The sequence below is a fragment of the Pistacia vera genome, unplaced genomic scaffold (genome assembly GCF_008641045.1).
Source record: "Pistacia vera cultivar Batoury unplaced genomic scaffold, PisVer_v2 Contig222, whole genome shotgun sequence".
Classification (NCBI taxonomy): Eukaryota; Viridiplantae; Streptophyta; class Magnoliopsida; order Sapindales; family Anacardiaceae; genus Pistacia; species Pistacia vera.
The window spans coordinates 5,149-29,112 of NW_022196027.1; the positions used below are offsets into that span (position 1 = coordinate 5,149).

General features: G+C 41.0%; 1 non-coding gene across 1 annotated transcript; it reads right to left on the reverse strand.

Moving 5' to 3' along the window:
- Positions 1-794: 794 nt before the first annotated feature.
- Positions 795-868, reverse strand: TRNAI-AAU. The gene has a single exon. It is a non-coding gene; the product is annotated as a tRNA-Ile (tRNA).
- Positions 869-23,964: the final 23,096 nt, after the last annotated feature.

The following is a 23,964-nucleotide window of genomic DNA, read 5'->3' on the forward strand; positions in this document are numbered from 1 at the left end:
ATTTGTGGGTACATTGGGAGATGAGTTATCTATCTTAAAATCTAAATATCACAGACGATCGATTATCCTTTTTTTCTAATATTACTTAAACCAATGCATCAAATCTTCAACATCTGTCTATATAATTAACTCAACGTGGCCATACAAGCTACACATGTAAGTGATTCTGTGTCTTATTTCTAAGTCTTGGAAAAAAAAAAAAAAATCTAACCCTTTATGGATTTTGTTTTATGACTTTCAAGTTCCAAAAGATATATGTTATGATGGTTACCATCTTTTAGATATATTATATTATAGTAAAGTAGTGTAAATAGTGTTTGTTGATGTAGGATATGGTCCCTTAGCTTATAAGACTAAATTACTAAACAAGACTTTGAACTCAGTATAAGTCTTTTTTTTTTTTTTTCGGGTGTGCTTCTTCTTGTGTTCTGTTTCTTAGTCTTATATTGAAATTTTTTTAGGAAATATGACTGTAGAAGTGAATTCTTAATGATCTTTTCCTTATGAATTCTTTTCGGTTTTTGACGAAAATAAGATGAAAAATAAAATAATAATAATTAAATACAGTCAGTACAAATAGATTTTTTTAGTGCTTTATTGAGTTCTACTGGAAATTTTGGAATAGATGGCTCTGGAAATGAATTTTTAAAAGATCTTTTGTAATGAATCCACTTTGTGTTTTGATAAAATTTAGAATTTAATTAAGGTGGGTTAATCTCATCTACAGGCCCAACGAACCGAAAGCCCAATACTAATTTTTCAAAACATGAGCCCGGTATGAGAAAAGGAAAAAGTGGCCCATGCAGGTCTCGAACCTGCGACCTTCGCGTTATTAGCACGACGCTCTAACCAACTGAGCTAATAGGCCATTTGCTATTAAGACTTTAACTTATATTATAGAACTCTCATAAAGTCAGGTTATTAAATTTTAATTAGAATTAAATTTATTTATTTTTTCAATTGAAATTGTTTCAATCATGATTGTATTGTTGTGAGTCATGTGACACTTATTTTATATATATATATATATCATTCGCAAGAGGTATTTCATTTTTTTTTTTTTTAATATTACGTTTATCTATCAGGTAGAGAGTTTTCTAAGTAACCTTTGTTAGAGCAAAAAATGTCCTTGGCCCAAATAGGCCCAGAGACGAAGTCTCCTTCAACAAAGCTAGGAGCCATGACCCAATTTCGATTGGGCTCGCAACTGAGATCGCACATTATGCCCACCCATTACACTTGCCATGTTGCTCAATGACTGAGCCCAATCAATAAAAGGTCCCGATTCGTTTGGACCCCATCATCAGTTTGCTTGGGTCCGGGCCCATTGATCCTAGACCACCTACTAGACTTAAAGTCTACTTGGAGTCTAGGGCTGCCTACTTACTCCAGCACTATCCAAACTCTATCGAAGAGATTCATTATTATCATAATTCATCTAAGATCTGTATCTTAGACCCGTTGGACTCCCACTAAGGTAAGGGAGTCAAAGGTTTTCTTTTTTACAAAACCTCAACTCTTAAGGACTCACAGTCCTATTAGGACTCAAAGATCCTACAGTTGCTATTTAAACAAGAGGCTAGCCCTCCCACAGGCACGAAACATCACACTTTCTAACCCCGTAGTTCTCACTCTTGAGAACTTCACATCACAACCTTAGTTATAGTCTCCGACTAGACTTATGGTAACCTTCTTTTTCCCTAACCCTCACTAAATTAGCCTCACTCAGCCTTGCTGACTTGAGCATCGGAGTGCCTACAGCAAACACCGCCCCGGTGTTTTCCGTTCTCTTCACACTTGTTTCCTCGTGTGTGCAGGTGTAGCGGATTGCTGGTGGCCTCAACCTTACGGGATCAGACCCTATTTCCATAAAGGTAGATTTTTTGCTTTTATAGTTTGGCGCCTACCATGGGACCTCTGGAAATCATTCTTCTTTTAAACCCTGCTTTGCAAGGAAACTCTCTATGGCTGAAAATTCAGATAACACCAATCCTGGTCTCGAGACCAGACTCGAAGCTCTAATTGCCCTTATGCAACATCACTCAGACAAGGTGGCAGCACTACAAGCTGAGAACACTGCCATCTGGACCGAAAACACCTTTATTCGGGCCTAAAACCAGTCTCTGAAAGAAAAGGTAAGTCAATTTAATGACCTTGAGCTTCAGCCTTGTCAGGTACAGCCCAATCGTTTCCGCGCATCAGTTCCGTCCATGCAGCCTTTCCAGACTCCAGATCATAGACTAATTGTCTTGGATACAAGATCGCGACAACTCTATAGTCTATTCATTGCTAGTGGATGATTCATCCTAGACCAATTGAGTGAGGACTACCAATAGAGCCATTCTCGGTCAACCTACTTCAAGCACCAGATTAAGACATCCAAGTAACAGAAAGCCCACCACAACAAGAGCCACCCATCCTTGCCATCCATTCTCATCTCCAATCAACCATTCCTATCCAAACCCCACTCGGCTCGACTCATCCTCGCAGATCGAGTGAGCTTCCTCACCTTCAGTCCATCTCGCTCGAGTCCATCCATCCCCACGGACCGAGTGACTCCCAAATAACCCCTCTCACTATCCATGCAAGCTGAAACACCCGATCAGTCACAGTGGGAACCACCCAACCCAAGGGAATAAATGAATATCTGAATTACCAAGCAGCACACAATGGAATGGTTTACCAAGCTACCCCACATGATTTGACCCAACAAAACATACTGAGTGCGAATCATATGACAAACCAAGCCAATCAGGTCAACCTAGTGGCCTCCGCCTTGCCCATGGAGCAAATATTGGCCAAAAGATTGGCCGACATAGAGGCAATGATGAGGCATATACCTGAAGTGTCAATCCCAACCAAAAAGAGTCAACCTCACAACTATGCCAATTCACCCTTTGTGGATGCAATTGCGCTAGCCGAGATGCCACACTTGTATGGGCAAAAAATCATCTTGGGTTTGATGAGGTCCAATAATGAAATAAACACGTCACTGCCCAATACTTTAGCCCAACTCCGATTAGGCCTACACTTAAAATCACTTTGTGAACTGCTTACTCTATGGATTGGGCCATCCTACAAGTTAAGCTAAATCCGGTTTTGGCCCATTAGCCCGCATCAGTCCATAAATAAGAAATCAGAATCACATTCTATTTCCTCTTCTACTAAGATACCAAATCTTACTCAAACTAGTGAACTTAATATGATAAAGACAAGAAATCATATTTCTTTCCTGCTAGGGATTATCTCCCAAAATAAGACTCAGTGTCCTACTAGGATTCCAACACATTGGGTTTGGGTTCACTATAAAAACAGAGGCTTGCCCCCTCATTAGGGAATGAATCTCCATGATTCGATCTCGACTACTCGAAATCACCTCTTTATGCCTAATTCTTGCTCCCGAGAATTCGACACCTTCGCTATGGCCCTGGCCTCCGACATGACTCCTAGTAATCTTTCTTTCCCTGATTCTCATTAAATCATCTCTTTTAGCCTTGCTGACTTAAGCATCGGAGTGCCTATGGCAAACACTACCGCTGTGTTTTTCGTAAGCTTCACACTAGTCTTTTCATGTGTGCAGGTCCAGCGGATTGTTAGTAACCTCAACCTCACAAGATCAGACCCTATTTCTGTAACAGTAGATTTTTTGCATCTACAATTTGGCGCCCACCATGGGGCCCTGATAATCATCTGCCAATGATCTCCAGCATGAAGCCTTGCGATGGAAAAACGGATCCAGATGACCACATAGCCTCATACAAGCAGCGAATGTTCACTGCCTTGATACCTCAAACATTGAGAAAAGCTTGCATGTGTAAGAGCTTCGGCTCTAGCCTCTTCGGACCAACCCTTCAATGGTACACTAACCTTCCAAACAACTCAATTAGCTTATTCGCCCAACTCACCGACACCTTCATTGAACAATTCACCAGCAGTAAGAAACTCGAGAAGCTGTCAGCCGACCTATACAGAATCTACCAGAAGAGGGGGGAGCCACTGAGAGAGTACATCAACATATTCAATAAAGAAAAAATCTCCATCCCATCCTCTAATTTGGAGACATCGGTAGATGCTGTCAGAAAAGGTGTCCTCCCAGATGAAGAACTATACAAAGATTTGACAAAGCTCGGCTGTACCATAATGGAAGACGCCCTAGCCAGAGTAGTGATCCAAATTAGATTGGAAGAAGATGAGGCGAACCATATGAGGCATGCTAGATATGATGACTGTCACTAAAGGCAGAATGAAAGAAGGCCAGAGTCCAAATCGTTTGAGCCCCGTTATCAACCCCATCCCTGCAATCTACACAGAATAAAAAAACTATATGATCGCCAGCTGACCAGAGCCAAAATAGATCATCCAGATCAAATCAATTCAAGATTTCAGAGTATAACCTCAACGTTAAACCAGCTCAGGTCATGGCAGTCATGAAAAGAATGTGACCTACCGTGAAGTGGCCAGCCAAGCTCAATCCCGACTCGAAGAGGGACACGACCAAGTGGTGCGAATTCCATAGCGACCATGGTCATAACACCGCCAATTGCATCGCCCTAAGATTGGAAGTCACATCACTATTGAAGAGGGGACATCTCCGAGATCTGTTGATATATAAATGGAAGAATACAGTTGGCCATAGAAGCTCGAAAGAAACATCTCCCCCTCCACAGGAACCGACACCAAATGGGTTCTGCTTCATTATCTCTAGAGGGTCAGAAATTAGTGGGGTGAGTTATTCCTCAGCCAAGCACTATGCCCGAGCCAACTATTATCTAAAAGTCCAACCCATTCACTCATCCTCTCGGGCGCATACCAACTAGATCATTCAATTTGAAGATGACGAGCCAATCGCCTTAGTTGCGCCTCATCACAATGCTCTACTCATCTCCCTTCAAATCGCCAACATCCTAGTCAAAAGAGTATTCGTAGACGGGGGTCCTCGGTAAACATCCTCTTCCTTGAAGCAGTGAAGGCCATGGGACTGGATGAATCAAATATCAGTAGATGGCCAACCATCGTAGTCAGGTTCAGTTCTGAGCAGAAGTACACCATCGGTGAAATCACCTTGCCTTTTTATACCAGCGGAGTCAACAAGCAAACCATCTTCTTAGTGCTTGATTGCCCCTTATCGTACAATGTCATCTTGGATCGACCCTAGATCCATGACATGTGAGTTGTCTCATCCACCTTTTATCATACTATCAGGTTTCTAACAAAATAGGGAGTAAGAGAAATCAAGGGCAACCCGAAGGCCTCCAAAGACTGCTACAAAAATGCATTCAAAGGCAAAGGTCATGCTTCATAGCAATTACAGTCCCATCCAACCCTTCTGACTGAGCTAGATCAACCATCCATGGAAGAGTTGGATGAAGTGCAGATACATTAGGACCACCCCTACCGAAAGACCTAAATAGGCCCTCTCCTCAAGCCTAAGATAAGAGAATGACTTATAGACTTCCTCAAACAAAATCAGGATTGTTTCGCTTGGTCCCACGCAGACATGACAGGAGTCAGCCTTGAGGCAATCATCCACCACTTTCATGTAGATTCGGATCACCCTCTAGTAAAGTAGAGGCAAAGAAAGTTTGTGCCAGAACGTAGCCAGGTCATCAATGAAGAAATTGACAAACTGCTGAGTAACAGATTGATCAGAAAAGTCTATTACCTTGACTGGCTAGCAAACGTGGTGATCATGAAGAAAAAAAAAAGGCAAGTGGAGGGTCTGGATAGACTTCACAGATTTGAACAAGGCATATCCCAAGGACCTTCCCACTCCTATATATCGACATGATGGTCGATGCGACTGCAGATCATAAACTCCTAAGTTTTATGGATGCTTTTTCAGGGTATGGCCAGATTTTGATGGACCCAAACGACCAGGAGAAGACAACTTTCATCACAGAGAAGGAAACTTACTACTACAAAGTAATGCCTTTTGGTCTTAAGAACGTTGGAGCCACCTACCAGCGGTTGGTTAACAAAATATTTATCGAACACCTTAGAGACACCATGGAAGTATACATTGATGACATGCTCGTCAAGTCCCTTATGGCCAAGCAGTACCTCAATCACCTCAGTCAAGCATTTGTCATCCTAAGGAAATATAATATAAAGCTAAACCTAGCCAAGTGTTCGTTCAAGGTCTCGTCAGGAAAATTCTTGGGGTACATGGTGACTCAGCATGGGATAGAAGCCAACTCTGACCAAATCCAGGTGATCCTCAACATACCATCACCAACTTGCATCAAAGATGTCTAGCGCCTTGCGAGGTGAGTAACTGCCTTGAATCGGTTCATCTCTAGATCCGTTAACAAGCACCATCTCTTCTTTGCCACACTCAAGAAATCCAAGAAACTTGAGTGGACCCCTACTTGTGAGGAGACCCTGCAACAGCTAAAGAGGTACCTAACCTCTCCCCCACTTCTTTCCAAGCTCGTGGTTGGAGAAAGGCTTTACACCTATCTAGCAGTCTTGGAGACAACCATCTTAGTAATGTTAATTCGGGAAGACAATACGAAGCACTACCAGTTTATTATGAAAGTAAATCACTACTTGATACCGAGACACGATATAACCAACTTGAGAAATTGGCATTCGCCCTCATCCATGCATCTAGGAAGCTCATACCATATTTTCAATGCCATTCCATAGTTGTCTTCATCTCCTTCCCACTCAAGAAGATACTTCATAAGCTAGAGTTATCAGACCGGCTCACCAAATAGACAATAAAGCTTAGTGAGTTTGATATATACTTCCAACCATATACCGCCATCAAATCCCGAGTGTTGGCAGACTTTATTGTTGATTTCACTCCTAACACTACCGTCCAGGTGAAAAAAAAATTATTGTGCATGAATAGCAGGCCGTCTGCAAAGTGGACTCTCTTAGTGGATGGCTCGAGCAACGTGAATGAAAGCAGACTCAGCATTGTATTTATTATACCAAAAGAGGATATCATCCAATGGGTCATACGGTATGGGTTTAAGTGCACAAACAATAAAGCCAAATACAAAGCCCTTATCGCTAGACTCTCTCTGGCCAAGGATATTGGAGTGAGAAAGCTGGAGGTAAAGTCTAATTCTTAACTCGTAGTCAACCAGCTACAAGGCACCTATCAAACTTGAGACTCGAAGATGACAACTTACTTAAACTTGGTCAAAGAAATACAGTTTATCTTCAAAGAATTCTCCATTACCCAAGTCCCAAGAGTAAAGAACACTCATGCTGATGCTCTTGCCAACCTCGGCTCAACCCTTCAAGGCTCCTCCTAGTCATCCATCCCACTACTGTTTCTCTAATGGCCAGCCGACTGAAAAGAACCTCCAACGAACAAGTTGCCCAACTTGAAAGATCCCAAAGAAGTAATGGATGTTGAACCAACTGACTCTTGGATGACGCCAATAATCAAATACTTGGAACATGATGAGCTTCCAGCCGACAAGAATGAAACATGCCGTTTGAGAGCAAAAGCTACAAGATTCACCATATACGAGGGCCAACTCCTTAGGAAGTCATTCTCTGGCCCCTACCTCAAATGCATAGGCCTAGAAGAAGCCAAGTATGTTCTTGCCGAGCTCTATGAAGGTGAATGAGGAAACCATGCAAGAGGACGCAGCCTTGCCCGCCAGGTAATCACCGCTGGTTACTATTGGCCAACTATATGCACTAACTCAGCCTCCTATGTGAAAAAATACGATAGCTATCAAAGGTTCGCCCATGTTTTACACCTCCTACCTGAGCAACTCAACTCCTCTCTCACACCTTGGTCATTCATGAAGGGCAGGATGGACATAGTTAGAAAACTCCCGACCATGCTCGGGTAACGAGTCTTCATGGAAGTCACCAACTATTTTACTAAGTGGATCAAAGCCGAAACACTTGCCCAAGTCAGAGACTGAGAGGTAAAAGCCTTCATTTGGAAACATGTCATCTCCAGGTTTGGAATATCAAACGAAATAGTCACCGATAATGGATCCTAATTCATCAGCTCGGGCTTCAGAGACTTCTGTGACATGTGGGGGATCAAGCCCTACTTCTTTACCCCTCGCAACCCTTAATCGAACGGCCAGGTTGAATCATCAAATAAAACAATCATGCAGACTTTAAAGAAGTGCCTCTAGAAAACTAAGGGCGTATGGGCAGGCGAACTATCAGGGGTCGTTTGGCCCTATCGAACAACAGTCCACTTATCCACTAGCGAAATCTCTTTCTCCCTCACATATGGATATGAGGCAGTCATCCCAGCCGAAGAATCGATCCCCTTAATCAGACTCCAATGGTCAGATGAATAAGCCAACAACTAGAACCTTTATCACAATTTCGACATAGTCGACAAACTACGTGAGCAGGCAAACATCCGCAATGCAATCTACCAACAGTAGGCCACTCGACATTACAACCGTAATGTCAAAGTAAGAACTTTCAAACAAGGCAACTGGGTCCTTTGCAAAGTCTTTGTCCTTTGCAAAGTCTTTCAAAACACTAAAGAGATCAATTCTGACAAGCTCGGCCCTATCTAGGAGGGACCCTCGAGATCACCAAGGAAGTAAGAAATGATGTCTACAGACTTCAAACCCCCAAGGGCAAAGACATCAACAATAGTTAGAATGCAAAAAACCTCAAACGCTACTATTTTTAGTCAGATTTATCTCATCGTCAATTCTTTATTCTTGTTTTTGTTTTAAAAAAGGATGAATGAGCCTTTCCACCTCCCTCACCTTCAGTTGGCCTCGTGACCTGAATTCAATAAAAGAACTATTCAGCGATATAGTGACATACATCTTCAATCGGCTCAGACTGATTTATCGACTTACAATTTCTGTCGGCCAAGACCGACTTAACAATTCACGCAAATTTACATCGCCAGTCAGCCTAGACCGACTTAACAAGTCACGCAAATTTACACCCAAAAACAACTCGATAGCTTATATCTCTAGTCGACCCATGCCGACATGTTCCTACCACTTTTGAAACAATACTAGCAACTCAGCCACTTGGCTTCGTCCATATCACAACACAATAGTTGATCCAAACTGGCCACATCAGTTCACACAGTTGAACCGGACCACGTTGTCCTGATTACAACGTTTCGCCCTAGACAAGATATATCTACAAGGAGATTACCTAGGAAAGAGGGTTCAACCCTCACACACCTATAAGCAATCAATCTATCCATCCACGAAGAAAGCAGTAAAATGGAAACACAAGCAAAAACATAAAGCCCCAAACGGCTAAGCATCAGATAAACAAAAAACCCCAAACGATTAAGTATCGGTATAAAAAAGGCACACACGCCATGTGTAATGCTCCACTTGAGGTAAGTAGTTTAATTGTGTTGTATTACTTGAATGCTTATTGTTTTGTCCTCATTTGAGTTGGTTTGTTGTTGTTATAGTTTGGTTGGTCCTTGGTTGAATTGATATTGTGAGTTGGTTGAGTGGTTACCCTGAAATTTGTAAATACTTGGCGAATTTTTGTGTTCCCAACTTCGTCGGGGCAAAGAAGAAGCTTCGCTGCGGCGAGGAAGTCCTGCAACCTACGGTGTAGGTTCTGTAAGTTTTCGTCGGGGCGAAGAAAGATTCTTCGCCGCGGCGAAGGGCTTGACAAAAATGTTTATTAAGTTTTTAGAGAATTCTTCCTTTAGGGCACAATGACCATTCTACCCCTAATTAGCAGGAAAAATAGGGAGTGAAATGTAAGAAAATTGCATGGAGAATAGTTTAAATGGGGGTATATTTGCAAAGAATTAAAAGGGCAAAGATGGAATTCCTAAGAAAGAGTAAGGGTAAATTGGGAAAGAAGGTGTAAAATATGAGTAAATAAGGGTTAAGTCTTAGAAACCCTTTCATTCTTCTTCTTCCACCACCATACTCATTCACCATTTTCTCTCTACTTTCCATCCAATCCTTCAAGGATTTTAAAGGGCTTTTAAGTAGTTTTTGGGTAGAGAGGTGATTTAAGGCATCCTAAGGTAAGGACCTTTATTCTAGATGTGAAATTTAGCTATAAAGGTGTTAAGGTCTTATAGTGTTATTATTTAAAAGTATAGAGAAAAGACATCTACCAAAGGAAAAGAGAAGTGCTGGTGGAATCACACCATCACAAGGTAAGTAAATCCAACTCAAGCTAAAGTTTAAGAAATCCTTGAGTAGAGATTTCTTTATGCATGTTAAATGATGCTTGTTGAGAAATTGAGTTGAGATGAGTATTTATGTTGTGATATTGGATATGCTCTCTTTATGGGAAGTGTTAATGTGTGATGAGTTGAGATGAATTTGGAGGAGATTGAGTAAATATTTGGGAGTATTCTTCTATGATAGGAATTATGTCCATAGAAGGGAATTTCTTCCCATTTTTGGATGGTTACAAAGAGAAATAGAATTGTAGTTAGAGAAAGAGTTTTTGTATGCACATGAGTTGTTTGATGAAATGCCTAAGAGAAGTTTGAGAATGAGTTATGAACCTTAATTCTTGCAACATTGCATATTGGCATTTTCTAAGTGCATTAATGAGCATGAACCATTCTTATGATTTAATTGTGCATTGAGAAGCAGCTTGAGAAAGAGTAGAGAATTTCTACACTATGAGTATTAGCTTGAGAAAGAGTAGAGACCTTTGTGCTTAAACTACTCTAAGAGCTAAAGAAGATAATAGAGTAGGTTGTGCGATGGGGAACCCGTGAGTGATGAGTAAAGTCACGAGAGTGGGTGCTTTGTGATCCCCAGCCATGCCTTCAGTCAGATGAGACCGTGACCGTCACGAAGAGTGGAACATGAGGTTCCAGCCATGCCTCTGGTAAGAAAGGGCCGTGACATTCGAGAGATAGAGAGAAAGAATGTACACTCACATGGCCAAAGGTTCAAAATCCATGCATAACCTAATCTGATCGGTACAGAAATGAGTAGAAGTCACGTAGAGCGGGAGAGTTCCTAGTCGTGCCTCCGGTAAGATGAGGCCGTGACATTCCCATGAGTAGAATGGGAAAACAGAGAAATAGAAAGAAAATGAGTAGAGTCACGAAGAGTGGGTTGAGTCCCCAGCCGTGCCTCCGGTAAGATGAGACCATGACATACACCAGAGAGTATATAGAAAAGAGTATGAGAAACAGAAACAGAAACAGAAAGAGAACAGAAATGAGAAGAGAAGAGAGTAAGGAAAGAATTAAGAGAAAGAGTTACGGGGATAGATGAGTAGAGGATTTACTTACTGAGCATTATTTTGCTCACCCCGTTGTTTTTCTATGTTTTTGCAGGTTCTAGATGAGGACGCAATTGGATGGATGTCGGCGGGCGAGGAGGAGTAGTTACACTGTCCACCACACTTTTGTGAACTTTTGTAAAGAATACTGACTTTTGTAAAAGAATATGTAAATTAAATAAAAGAAAATTTGGGCCCAACTATTTTTATTAATGTACTCGTATTTTATTATACGTATTTTTTATGAGTATAGTAGTACCAAGCAGTTATTACACCATGCAAGGGCATCACAGGCCTCAGAAATACAGGAGAAAAAAATAAACATAAGCCTAAGAGGTATCATGCCCCACATCGTTAGCACGAGTCGTCTCACATATCTCCGACTTAGTCAACCTGTCACTGGCCCCAATAGTCGTCCTGTAGCCTGGTCGCCGACATCTTCTGTAACCAACCATCCCGACTGACTAGCGAGATCGAATAACTAGTCATTGACCCGCTCTTCCACATAAGCCGCACGATCAACAGCCTCCTCTTCCTTCATCTCCCGCAAGAGCTGGATGTCCTCATCTGGGTTCCAGTGGGTAGTATTCTCGGCTTTATACTCCAGCATCAGCTCTCCCTTAGCCTTGATGAAGGCGTAGTTAGCAACACTGAGGCACTACTCTCTCAGCGACTCAATCTCCTTGAGGGACCCTAGAGAAGTCCGGTATGCGAGTTTCTTATTTCGGGATGAGCCCGAATGCTGGGAATTAAAAAAGATACCATGATGCTGCAATAATGACCTGAGAAGAAATCAGGCGAGAGTTTGAGAAGAGTATAGAAAAGAGGACTGAGTCATGATAAGGTCCATGAGTTTATTGGTTTGCAGCAGGGATCCAATACAGTTAAGAGTATTCAGTGAGATTCAATGCCCTTGCCAGATTTGCACCAGGAATTGTAGTACTCCAGTCTTAAGGGAGAATAAATTTATTCATGGGTTGAAACCGGAGATAGCCTGGGACATAATGGGGGTGCCGATCCCCCGCAAAATAGTAAGGCCTCAAGATGAGCAATGAGTGCAGAGTATTTGAGAACAAGATCACCCTAGTAGGTCCCTCAATAGAAGGATCAAGTGAACCGTCATCCGCCCACAGAGAGAAAAAAGAGGGTGGAAAGAGCAAAGAAATGAAGAGTAATAAAAAGAAGTTTCAGCTTAGACAGAATAGAAGGGATTGGAGGAGTAAACGACCTTGGACAGAATGGTTCCCTTGTCCTAAATGTGGGAGGAACCACTCAGGAGAGTGTTTGAGAGACCAGAACATGTTTTTGATGCCGACAGCCAGGGCACTGAGGAGGGATTGTAAAGCTCCTCTATCTCAGTAGTTCAGAGTTCTAGAGGTATTAGTGCCAGAGTGTTTACAGTGGCACAAGGTGAAGCAGAGGCAGTCCATCAACTGTAACGGTCAGTATATTCATGCTATTCCTTTGATGCTTTAATTGATTCTGGAGCCACTCATCTTCTATATCTTATGGGATGATTAGAGGTTAGGTTTGAAACCTACTAGAGTGAACAAACCCATTAAGATAGAGTTACTGATGGGGTTAGTGTTGTGACCCATGAGATGTTATCAGTAGGTCGGTAGTGATCCATGGATGAGATAGTAGTGGATCTAATAGTGTTTGATATGCCCGACTTGTTGTCATATTGGGCATGGATTTCCTAGGGAGGAATGGCGTAGAGATTGATTGTCGGAAAAAAAAGCGAGATTTAATCTTGATAATGGAGACAAGTTTAGCTTTGGAGAGGGTATCAGTTGAGCATGTTGATTAGTAGCATGAAAGCTAGAAAGATGTTAAGAAAGGGTTTTCAGGGTATATTGCACATGTAGTGCAGAGTGGTGATGTTCCTCAGTCAGAGATCAAGGGTGCCAGTAGTTCGAGAGTTTCTATATGTTTCCAAAAGAGTTGCCGGGTTTGCCCCAAAGAGAGAGGTTGAGTTTAGTAGAACTAGCACCAGGAACAGCACCAATATCTAAAGTCCCTTATCGAATGGCTCCATCAGAGCTTCATTAAGTCATAAATACTGGTGGGGCATTCGTCAAGCCAAAAGGCATACTACAAATGCATAATGCCATACCTTGTTGGAAAGCAGTCTTTGCTACATCTGATTGGCCACTCTACTGATGGTACCCTGACCTCAAATCAATTTTGAGAACACTGCTGCTCCTTTCAACTGATCAAATAGATCATCATACGAGGTAGTGGGTACTTATTTTTCACTGTTTCTTATTCAGCTCTCTATAGTCTATACACATCCGTAGTGACCCATCTTTCTTCTTCACAAACAAAATTGGATCTCCCAAGGAGAAGACTCGGTCGGATAAAGGTTATCTAAAAGCTCTTGGGTTGCTTCTTTAATTCTTGAAGTATTCCTGATTGTTGGACAGTTTATAGTAGTTTTATAGATGATATCCTAGTTTATTCTAAGTCAAGAGAAGAGTAGCGGAACACTGAGATTAGTGTGCAACGATTGAGGGAAAAGAAGCTGTATACTAAGTTTCCAAGTGTGAGTTTTGGCTGGATCAAGTATTATTTTGCTCCATACTGTGTCTAAGGAAGGGATTTCAGTAGATCCGAGTAAGTCAAGGCAATTCTTGAGTGGCAGAGGCGAAGACAAAAAAAGAGGTCAGAAGTTTCTTGGGCCTAGCAGGTTACTATCAACGATTTGTAGCAGGGTCGCCCAATTGGCTAAACCATTGACAGCTCTTACCAAACAGAAAACTCTTTTACATGGTCAGAAGCATGTGAGGAGAGGTTTCAAGAGTTGAAGAAGAGGTTAACGACAGCTTCCGTGTAGTGTTACCATAGGAAGATGTAGGCTATGATATTTATACAGATGCCTCTTTGCAAGGACTTGGTGCTGTGTTAATGCAGGTAGTTAGGGTGATAGTATATGCCTCTCAGCAATTAAAAGAGTATGAGACGAGTACCTTACGCATGACTAAAGTTGGCAGTCGTGGTCTTCGCATTAAAGATTTGGAAGCATACCTTAAGTGCCAAGAAATATCTACCCCAATCATAAGAGTTTAAATACTTCTTCACTCAGAGGAGTGAATATGAGACAGAGAAGGTGGTTGGAGCTGGTTAAAGATTATGAGTGTGAGATCAAGTATCAACCATGGAAAGCCAATGTAGTAGCCGATGCCTTGAGTAGAAAAGCTTATTTGTCCCGGCTCACTAAGCAGAAAGAGTTATTAGCAGAGTTGTGTAGAGAACAGATTGAAGTAATTCCGAGACGGATTGAGGTTAGAGATCCAGTCTACTTTATTGGAAGAAGTTAAAGAAAAGCAAGTGGCCGATGAGTGGTGTCAGAGAATAGTTTAGCAAGTGTATGAGGGCAAGACATCAGAGTTTATTTAAAGATGTTGTTCTCAATTTCAAAAATAGGTTGTGTATTCCTTAAGTGATGAGTTGAAAAAGAAAATTCTTGCAGAGGCTCATGACACACCATACACTGTCATCCTAGAGCAACCAAGATGTATCAAGATTAAAGAAAGGCTATTAGTGGCCAGGTTTGAAGAAAGTATTGCGGAATTAGTAGTTAAGTGCCTAGTTTGCCAACAGGTGAAAGTAGAACATCAAAGGCCATCAGGGTTACTTCAGGCTTAGTATTCCAGTGAAAATGGAAAAACATTTCAATAGATTTTATCACAGGTGTCCCTAGAGTACAGAAAGGATATAAGCTATATGGGTGATTGTAGATAGACTATCCAAGTCAGCCCATTTCCTTCCAGTAAAGGAAAGCATACTACGGATCAGTTGGCATATTTATATGAAGGAGATAGTTAGGTTACATGAAGTGCGAAGACAATAGGGTCAGATAGAGATTCAGATTTGTTTTGCTTTCTGGATGAGTTTACATAAGAATTTGGGTCCATTTAGCATTTAGCACCGCTACCATCCTCAGACAGATGGCCAAAGGAGAGAACGAATCAGGTGCTTGCAGATATGTTGAGAGGTTGCTGTATGGATTATAAAGTATTGGCATGAGATGTTACCCTTAGTGGAGTTTGCTACAATAACAGTTACCAGTCTACAATTAAGATGGGGCTTACGAGGCTTTATATGGTAGACGATGTAGGTCTCCCCTACATTGGGATGAGATAGGTGAGAAGGATCAGTTGAGTACAGTTCTTGGGCCAAAAATAACTCAGAAGATGATAGAGGATGTAAAGTTAATTAGAAACAAATAAAGCAAGTCCAAGACAGACAAAAAGTTATGCTGATTTAAAAAGAAAAGATGTAGAGTTCAGAGTGGGTAACAAAGTGTTTCTAGAGTGTTTCCCTTATAAGCGGGTAATTCACTTCGGAAGCAAAGGGAAGTTGGCACCAAGATACATAGGTCCATTTGAAGTATTGCAGGAGTGGGAAAGGTGGCCTACAGATTGGCACTACCACCTAGCATCGACAAGGTGCATGATGTTTTCATGTCTCGATGCTTCGGAAGTACGTAAGTGATCCCTCCCATATCTTAAGTATAGAGGACATTGCCTTAGAAGAGAATTTGTGTTATGAAGAGCGCCCAATTCAGATTTTAGACCGAAGGATTAAAGAACTTCGCAATAAGAGTATTTCGTTAGTGAAAGTCCTTTAGAGAAACCATAAAGTAGAAGAGGCCACATGGGAGGTAGAACAGATATGCGGATCGTTACCTAAAGTTTTGTGTGAATTTCGGGGACGAAATTCTTTTAAGGGGGAGAATTGTAACACCCCTTAAGGTACGTAGTTTAATTGTGTTGTTTACTTGAATGCTTATTGTTTTGTCCTCATTGAGTTGGCAACATAAAGATAAGTACTCATTTAATGCCATTTGACTACTTTAAAACACTTAACCATTAAGCAATTCTATTAGGTAAATGACTAATTTACCCTTGGTGCACTTTTATGGACACTTAAATCATATGGTTTCGTATGAAAAGACCATTATACCCTTGGTTACCGTTTATGCCATTTAACCTTATCAATCAACTTTATGACCATTCTACCCTCATTTCTCTTCAATGACCTCACCTTTTACACTTTATAATGGCCACATCTCGAAATACATGAAAATTGACAATTTTACCCTTCCATTCAAAAAAGAAAATTACTTGAAAATGTAAATTTCACACCTTAGGGCATCGGAATAATAACGTGGGGTTTACAATCATCCCCCCCTTGTAAGAATTTCATCTTCGAAATTCAGTCGAAGAGGTCTGGATATCTTTCCTTCATATCTTGCTCAACCTCCCATGTCGCTTCTTCTATTAACCTTTCGTGGACGCCTCGTAGCCATACCCTTTACTCACACAAATTTCAATCAACATTAGCTAATTCTATTCACTAAACAAGTAAAGAAAATACTTACAGCAATCGGCTGGAGAGAGTATCTTGGGGACGCATGAGGAATGATACTTCCATTCCCGGATTCGGCTCATGGGCTATCCCAATCTTGGGCTCTTTCCCTCATGGGCTTTCCCAATCTTGCCTGGCCCGATGGTACTCACCTCTCTTGTCACAAATACTTAGCCTGTAGGTCTTGTGTTTGAGAGGTGGGGAAGGCGAAAGAAACCCACTTGCAGGGGTGGGGATATTCCTATGAGTGGGCCGCATGGGAAAGCCCCTTGCCCGACGGCCCAAGGGCGGGGTAGTTGAGGGATAGCCCATGGTCTCACAGGAATTATGTCCATAGAAGGGAATTTCATCCCATTTTTGGATGGTTACAAAGAGAGATAGAATTGTAGTTAGAAAAGAGTTTTTGTATGCACATAAGTTGTTTGATGAAATGCCTAAGAGAAGTTTGAGAATGAGTTATGAACCTTAATTCTTGCAACATTGCATATTAGCATTTCTTAAATGCATTAATGAGCATGAACCATTCTTATGAATTAATTGTGCATTGAGAAGCAGCTTGAGAAAGAGTAGAGAATTTCTACACTATGAGTATTAGCTTGAGAAAGAGTAGAGACCTTTGTGCTTAAACCACTCTAAGAGCTAAAGAAGAGAATAGAGTAGGTTGTGCGATGGGGAACCTATGAGTGATAAGTAAAGTCACGAGAGTAGGTGCTTTGTGATCCCCAGCCGTGCCTCCAGTCAGATGAGGCCGTGACCATCACGAAGAGTGGAACATGAGGTTCCAGCCATGCCTCTGATAAGAAGAGGTCGTGACCGAGAGATGGAGAGAAAGAATGTACACTCACACGGCCAAAGGTTTCGAATCCATGCATAACCGAATCCGATCGGTACAGAAATGAGTAGAAGAGCAGGAGAGTTCTCGGCCATGCCTCTGGTAAGATGAGGTCGTGACATTCCCATGAGTAGAATGGGAAAACAGAGAAATAGAAAGAACAGAAAAAGAAAATGAGTAGAGTCACGAAGAGTGGGTTGAGTCCCCAGCCGTGCCTCCGGTAAGATGAGGTCGTGCCATACACCAGAGAGTATATAGAAAAGAGTATGAGAAACAGAAACAGAAAGAGAACAGAAATGAGAAGAGAAGAGAGTAAGGAAAGAATTAAGGGAAAGAGTTACGGGGATAGACGAGTAGAGGATTTACTTACTGAGCATTATTTTGCTCACCCTGTTGTTTTTCTATATTTTCGCAGGTTTTAGATGAGGACGCAGTCGGATGGATGTCGGTGGGCGAGGAGGAGTAGTTACACTGTCCACCACACTTTTGTGAACTTTTGTAAAGAATTTTGACTTTTGTAAAAGAATATGTATATTAAATAAAAGAAAATTTGGGCCCAACTATTTTTATTAATGTACTCATATTTTATTATATGTATTTTTTATGAGTATAGTAGTATCAAGTAGTTATTACATTTTTTGTATCAGAGCAGAGATTTTGGGATTTGATAGTGTACTCTTCTCATCGCTACAATGTCCGATAGCTGACTGTGTGAGTTAATTCTTTCCTTACTTTAAGTGTTTCTCGAATTGATCAAATGTGGTTGTTTTATAGATGAGGCATAGCGCCTAAAGTCATGGTAAAGATGTGATGAATGAGGGAGAACCTTCTAACCCACCAGAATCTACGCCTCTTCCCTTGGATGAAGCTAGAATTTGGGAATTGTATAGCAAGTTATGGCAGAAAGCCAAGTTAGAGTTGAGACCCCGTGCAGGTACCACCGACTACTAATGTTGAAAGAGAACAGCCGGTGCCTCCCCCAGTACAAAATAGAGTTGAAACAATTTATGGTCTTCCCAGTCAACATCAATCCTTAAAGTTTAAGGGTACTATGGACCCAGTAATAGCAGAAGAATGGTTTAGGTCCGTAGAGCGTATAACAGGTTTATTCCCCTTGACGGACCTAGAGAAGATCCGGTATGCGAGTTTCTTATTTCGGGATGATGCCCGAATTTGCTGGGAATTAATAAAAGATACTCATGATGCTGCAATAATGACCTGAGAAGAATTCAGGCGAGAGTTTGAGACCGAGTATAGAACAGAGGACTGAGTTCATGATAAGGTCCATGAGTTTATTGGTTTGCAGCAGGGATCCAATACAGTTAAAGAGTATTCAGTGAGATTCAATGCCCTTGCCAGATTTGCACCAGGAATTGTTAGTACTCCAGTCTTAAGGAGAGATAAATTTATTCATGGGTTGAAACCGGAGATAGCCTGGGACATAATGGCGGGTGCCGATCCCCCGCAAACTTATAGTAAGGCCTCAAGATGAGCAATGAGTGCAGAGATATTTGAGAACAAGATCACCCTAGTAGGTCCCTCAATAGAAGGATCAAGTGAACCGTCATCCGCCCCACAGAGAGAAAAAATTGAGGGTGGAAAGAGCAAAGAAATGAAGAGTAATAAAAAGAAGTTTCAGCTTAGACAGAATAGAAGGGATTGGAGGAGTAAACGACCTTGGACAGAATGGTTTCCCCCTTGTCCTAAATGTGGGAGGAACCACTCAGGAGAGTGTTTGAGAGACCAGAACATGTGTTTTTGATGCCGACAGCCAGGGCACTTGAGGAGGGATTGTAAAGCTCCTCTCCTATCAGTAGTTCAGAGTTCTAGAGGTATTAGTGCCAGAGTGTTTACAGTGGCACAAGGTGAAGCAGAGGCCAGTCCATCAACTGTAACTGGTCAGTTATTATTCCATGCTATTCCTTTGTATGCTTTAATTGATTCTGGAGCCACTCATTCTTCTATATCTTATGGGATGATGAGAGGTTAGGTTTGAAACCTACTAGAGTGAACAAACCCATTAAGATAGAGTTACCTGATGGGGTTAGTGTTGTGACCCATGAGATGTTATCAGTAGAGTCGGTAGTGATCCATGGATGAGAATTAGTAGTGGATCTAATAGTGTTTGATATGCCCGACTTTGTTGTCATATTGGGCATGGATTTCCTAGGGAGGAATGGCGTAGAGATTGATTGTCGGAAAAAAAAGCGAGATTTAATCTTGATAATGGAGACAAGTTTAGCTTTGGAGAGGGTCATCAGTTGAGCATGTTGATTAGTAGCATGAAAGCTAGAAAGATGTTAAGAAAAGGGTTTTCAGGGTATATTGCACATGTAGTGCAGAGTGGTGATGTTCCTCAGTCAGAGATTCAAAGGGTGCCAGTAGTTCGAGAGTTTCTATATGTGTTTCCAAAAGAGTTGCCGGGTTTGCCTCCAAAGAGAGAGGTTGAGTTTAGTATTGAACTAGCACCAGGAACAGCACCAATATCTAAAGTCCCTTATCGAATGGCTCCATCAGAGCTTCATTAAGTCCATAAATACTGTTGGGGCATTCGTCAAGCCAAAAGGCATTACTACAAATGCATAATGCCCATACCTTGTATGGAAAGCAGTCTTTGCTACATCTTGATTGGCCACTCTTACTTGATGGTACCCTGACCTCAAATCAATTTTGAAGAACACTGCTGCTCCTTTCAACTGATCAAATAGATCATCAATACGAGGTAGTGGGTACTTATTTTTCACTGTTTCTTTATTCAGCTCTCTATAGTCTATACACATCCGTAGTGACCCATCTTTCTTCTTCACAAACAAAATTGGATCTCCCCAAGGAGAATGACTCGGTCGGATAAAGCGTTTATCTAAAAGCTCTTGGAGTTGCTTCTTTAATTCTTGAAGTATTCCATGATTGTTTGGATCAGTTTATAGTAGTTTTCATAGATGATATCCTAGTTTATTCTAAGTCAAGAGAAGAGTATGCGGAACACTTGAGATTAGTGTTGCAACGATTGAGGGAAAAGAAGCTGTATACTAAGTTTTCCAAGTGTGAGTTTTGGCTGGATCAAGTATTATTTTTGCTCCATACTGTGTCTAAGGAAGGGATTTCAGTAGATCCGAGTAAAGTCAAGGCAATTCTTGAGTGGCAGAGGCCGAAGACAATAAAAGAGGTCAGAAGTTTCTTGGGCCTAGCAGGTTACTATCAACGATTTGTAGCAGGGTTCGCCCAATTGGCTAAACCATTGACAGCTCTTACCAAACAGAAAACTCTTTTTACATGGTCAGAAGCATGTGAGGAGAGTTTTCAAGAGTTGAAGAAGAGGTTAACGACAGCTTCCGTGTTAGTGTTACCATAGGAAGATGTAGGCTATGATATTTATACAGATGCCTCTTTGCAAGGACTTGGTGCTGTGTTAATGCAGGTAGTTAGGGTGATAGTATATGCCTCTCAGCAATTAAAAGAGTATGAGACGAGATACCTTACGCATGACTTAAAGTTGGCAGTCGTGGTCTTCGCATTAAAGATTTGGAAGCATTACCTTTAAGGTGCCAAGAGTAATATCTACACCAATCATAAGAGTTTAAAATACTTCTTCACTCAGAAGGAGCTGAATATGAGACAGAGAAGGTGGTTGGAGCTGGTTAAAGATTATGAGTGTGAGATCAAGTATCAACCATGGAAAGCCAATGTAGTAGCCGATGCCTTGAGTAGAAAAGCTTATTTGTCCCGGCTCACTAAGCAGAAAGAGTTATTAGCAGAGTTGTGTAGAGAACAGATTGAAGTAATTCCGAGACGGATTGCCAGGTTAGAGATCCAGTCTACTTTATTGGAAGAAGTTAAAGAAAAGCAAGTGGCCGATGAGTGGTGTCAGAGAATAGTTTAGCAAGTGTATGAGGGCAAGACATCAGAGTTCTATTTAAAAGATGTTGTTCTCAATTTCAAAAATAGGTTGTGTATTCCTCTAAGTGATGAGTTGAAAAAGAAAATTCTTGCAGAGGCTCATGACACACCATACACTGCTCATCCTAGAGCAACCAAGATGTATCAAGATTTAAAGAAAGGCTATTAGTGGCCAGGTTTGAAGAAAGATATTGCGGAATTAGTAGTTAAGTGCCTAGTTTGCCAACAGGTGAAAGTAGAACATCAAAGGCCATCAGGGTTACTTCAGCCGCTTAGTATTCCAGAGTGAAAATGGAAAAACATTTCAATAGATTTTATCACAGGTGTCCCTAGAGTACAGAAAGGATATAATGCTATATGGGTGATTGTAGATAGACTATCCAAGTCAGCCCATTTCCTTCCAGTAAAGGAAAGCACTACTACGGATCAGTTGGCTCATATTTATATGAAGGAGATAGTTAGGTTACATGAAGTGCCGAAGACAATAGGGTCAGATAGAGATTCCAGATTTGTTTCTGCTTTCTGGATGAGTTTACATAAGAATTTGGGTACTCATTTAGCATTTAGCACCGCCTACCATCCTCAGACAGATGGCCAAATGGAGAGAACGAATCAGGTGCTTGCAGATATGTTGAGAGGTTGCTGTATGGATTATAAAGTATCCTGGCATGAGATGTTACCCTTAGTGGAGTTTGCCTACAATAACAGTTACCAGTCTACAATTAAGATGGGGCCTTACGAGGCTTTATATGGTAGACGATGTAGGTCTCCCCTACATTGGGATGAGATAGGTGAGAAGGATCAGTTGAGTACAGTTCTTGGGCCAAAAATAACTCAGAAGATGATAGAGGATGTAAAGTTAATTAGAAACAAAATAAAGCAAGTCCAAGACAGACAAAAAAGTTATGCTGATTTAAAAAGAAAAGATGTAGAGTTCAGAGTGGGTAACAAAGTGTTTCTAAGAGTTTTCCCTTATAAGCGGGTAATTCACTTCGGAAGCAAAGGGAAGTTGGCACCAAGATACATAGGTCCATTTGAAGTATTGCAGGAGTGGGAAAGGTGGCCTACAGATTGGCACTACCACCTAGCATCGACAAGGTGCATGATGTTTTTCATGTCTCGATGCTTCGGAAGTACGTAAGTGATCCCTCCCATATCTTAAGTATAGAGGACATTGCCTTAGAAGAGAATTTTGTGTATGAAGAGCGCCCAATTCAGATTTTAGACCGAAGGATTAAAGAACTTCGCAATAAGAGTATTTCGTTAGTGAAAGTCCTTTAGAGAAACCATAAAGTAGAAGAGGCCACATGGGAGGTAGAACAAGATATGCAGGATCGTTACCTAAAGTTGTTTGTGTGAATTTCGGGGACGAAATTCTTTTAAGGGGGAGAATTGTAACACCCCACTTAAGGTACGTAGTTTAATTGTGTTGTATTACTTGAATGCTTATTGTTTTGTCCTCATTTGAGTTGGTTTGTTGTTGTTATAGTTTGGTTGGTCCTTGGTTGAATTGATATTGTGAGTTGGTTGAGTGGTTGCCCTAAAATTTGTAAATACTTGGCGACTTTTTATGTTCCAAACTTCGCTGGGGTGAAGAAGAAGCTTCACCGCGACGAGGAAGTCCTGCAACCTACAATGTAGGTTCTGTAAGTTTTCGCCAGGGCGAAGAAAGATTGGTCGCTGTGGCGAAGGGCCTGACAAAAATGTTTATTAAGTTTCTAGAGAATTCTTCCTTTGGGGCACAATGACCATTCTACCCCTAATTAGCAGGAAAAGTGGAGCGTGAAATGTAAGGAAATTGCATGGAGAATAGTTTAAATGGGGGTACATTTGCAAAGAATTAAAAAGGCAATGGTGAAATTCCTAAGAAAGAGTAAGGGTAAATTGGGAAAAAAGGAGTAAAATATGAGTAAATAAGGGTTAAGTCTTAGAAACCCTTTCATTCTTCTTCTTCCACTGCCATACTCATTCACCATTTTCTCTTTACTTTCCATCCAATCCTTCAAGGATTTTAAAGGGCTTTTGAGTAGTTTTTGGGTAGAGAGGTGATTTAAGGCATCCTAAGGTAAGGACCTTTATTCTAGATGTGAAATTTAGCTATAAAGGTGTTAAGGTCTTATGTTATTGCTTAAAAGTGTAGAGAAAAGACATCTACCAAAGGAAAAGAGAAGTGCTAGTGGAATCACATCATCACAAGATAAGTAAATCCAACTCAAGCTAAAGTTTAAGAAATCCTTGAGTAGAGATTTCTTTATGCATGTTAAATGATGCTTGTTGAGAAATTGAGTTGAGATGAGTATTTATGTTGTGATATTGGATATGCTCTCTTTATGGGAAGTGTTAATGTGTGATGAGTTGAGATGAATTTGGAGGAGATTGAGTAAATATTTGGGAGTATTCTTCTATGATAGGAATTATGTCCATAGAAGGGAATTTCTTCCCATTTTTGGATGGTTACAAAGAGAAATAGAATTGTAGTTAGAGAAAGAGTTTTTGTATGCACATGAGTTGTTTGATGAAATGCCTAAGAGAAGTTTGAGAATGAGTTATGAACCTTAATTCTTGCAACATTGCATATTGGCATTTTCTAAGTGCATTAATGAGCATGAACCATTCTTATGATTTAATTGTGCATTGAGAAGCAGCTTGAGAAAGAGTAGAGAATTTCT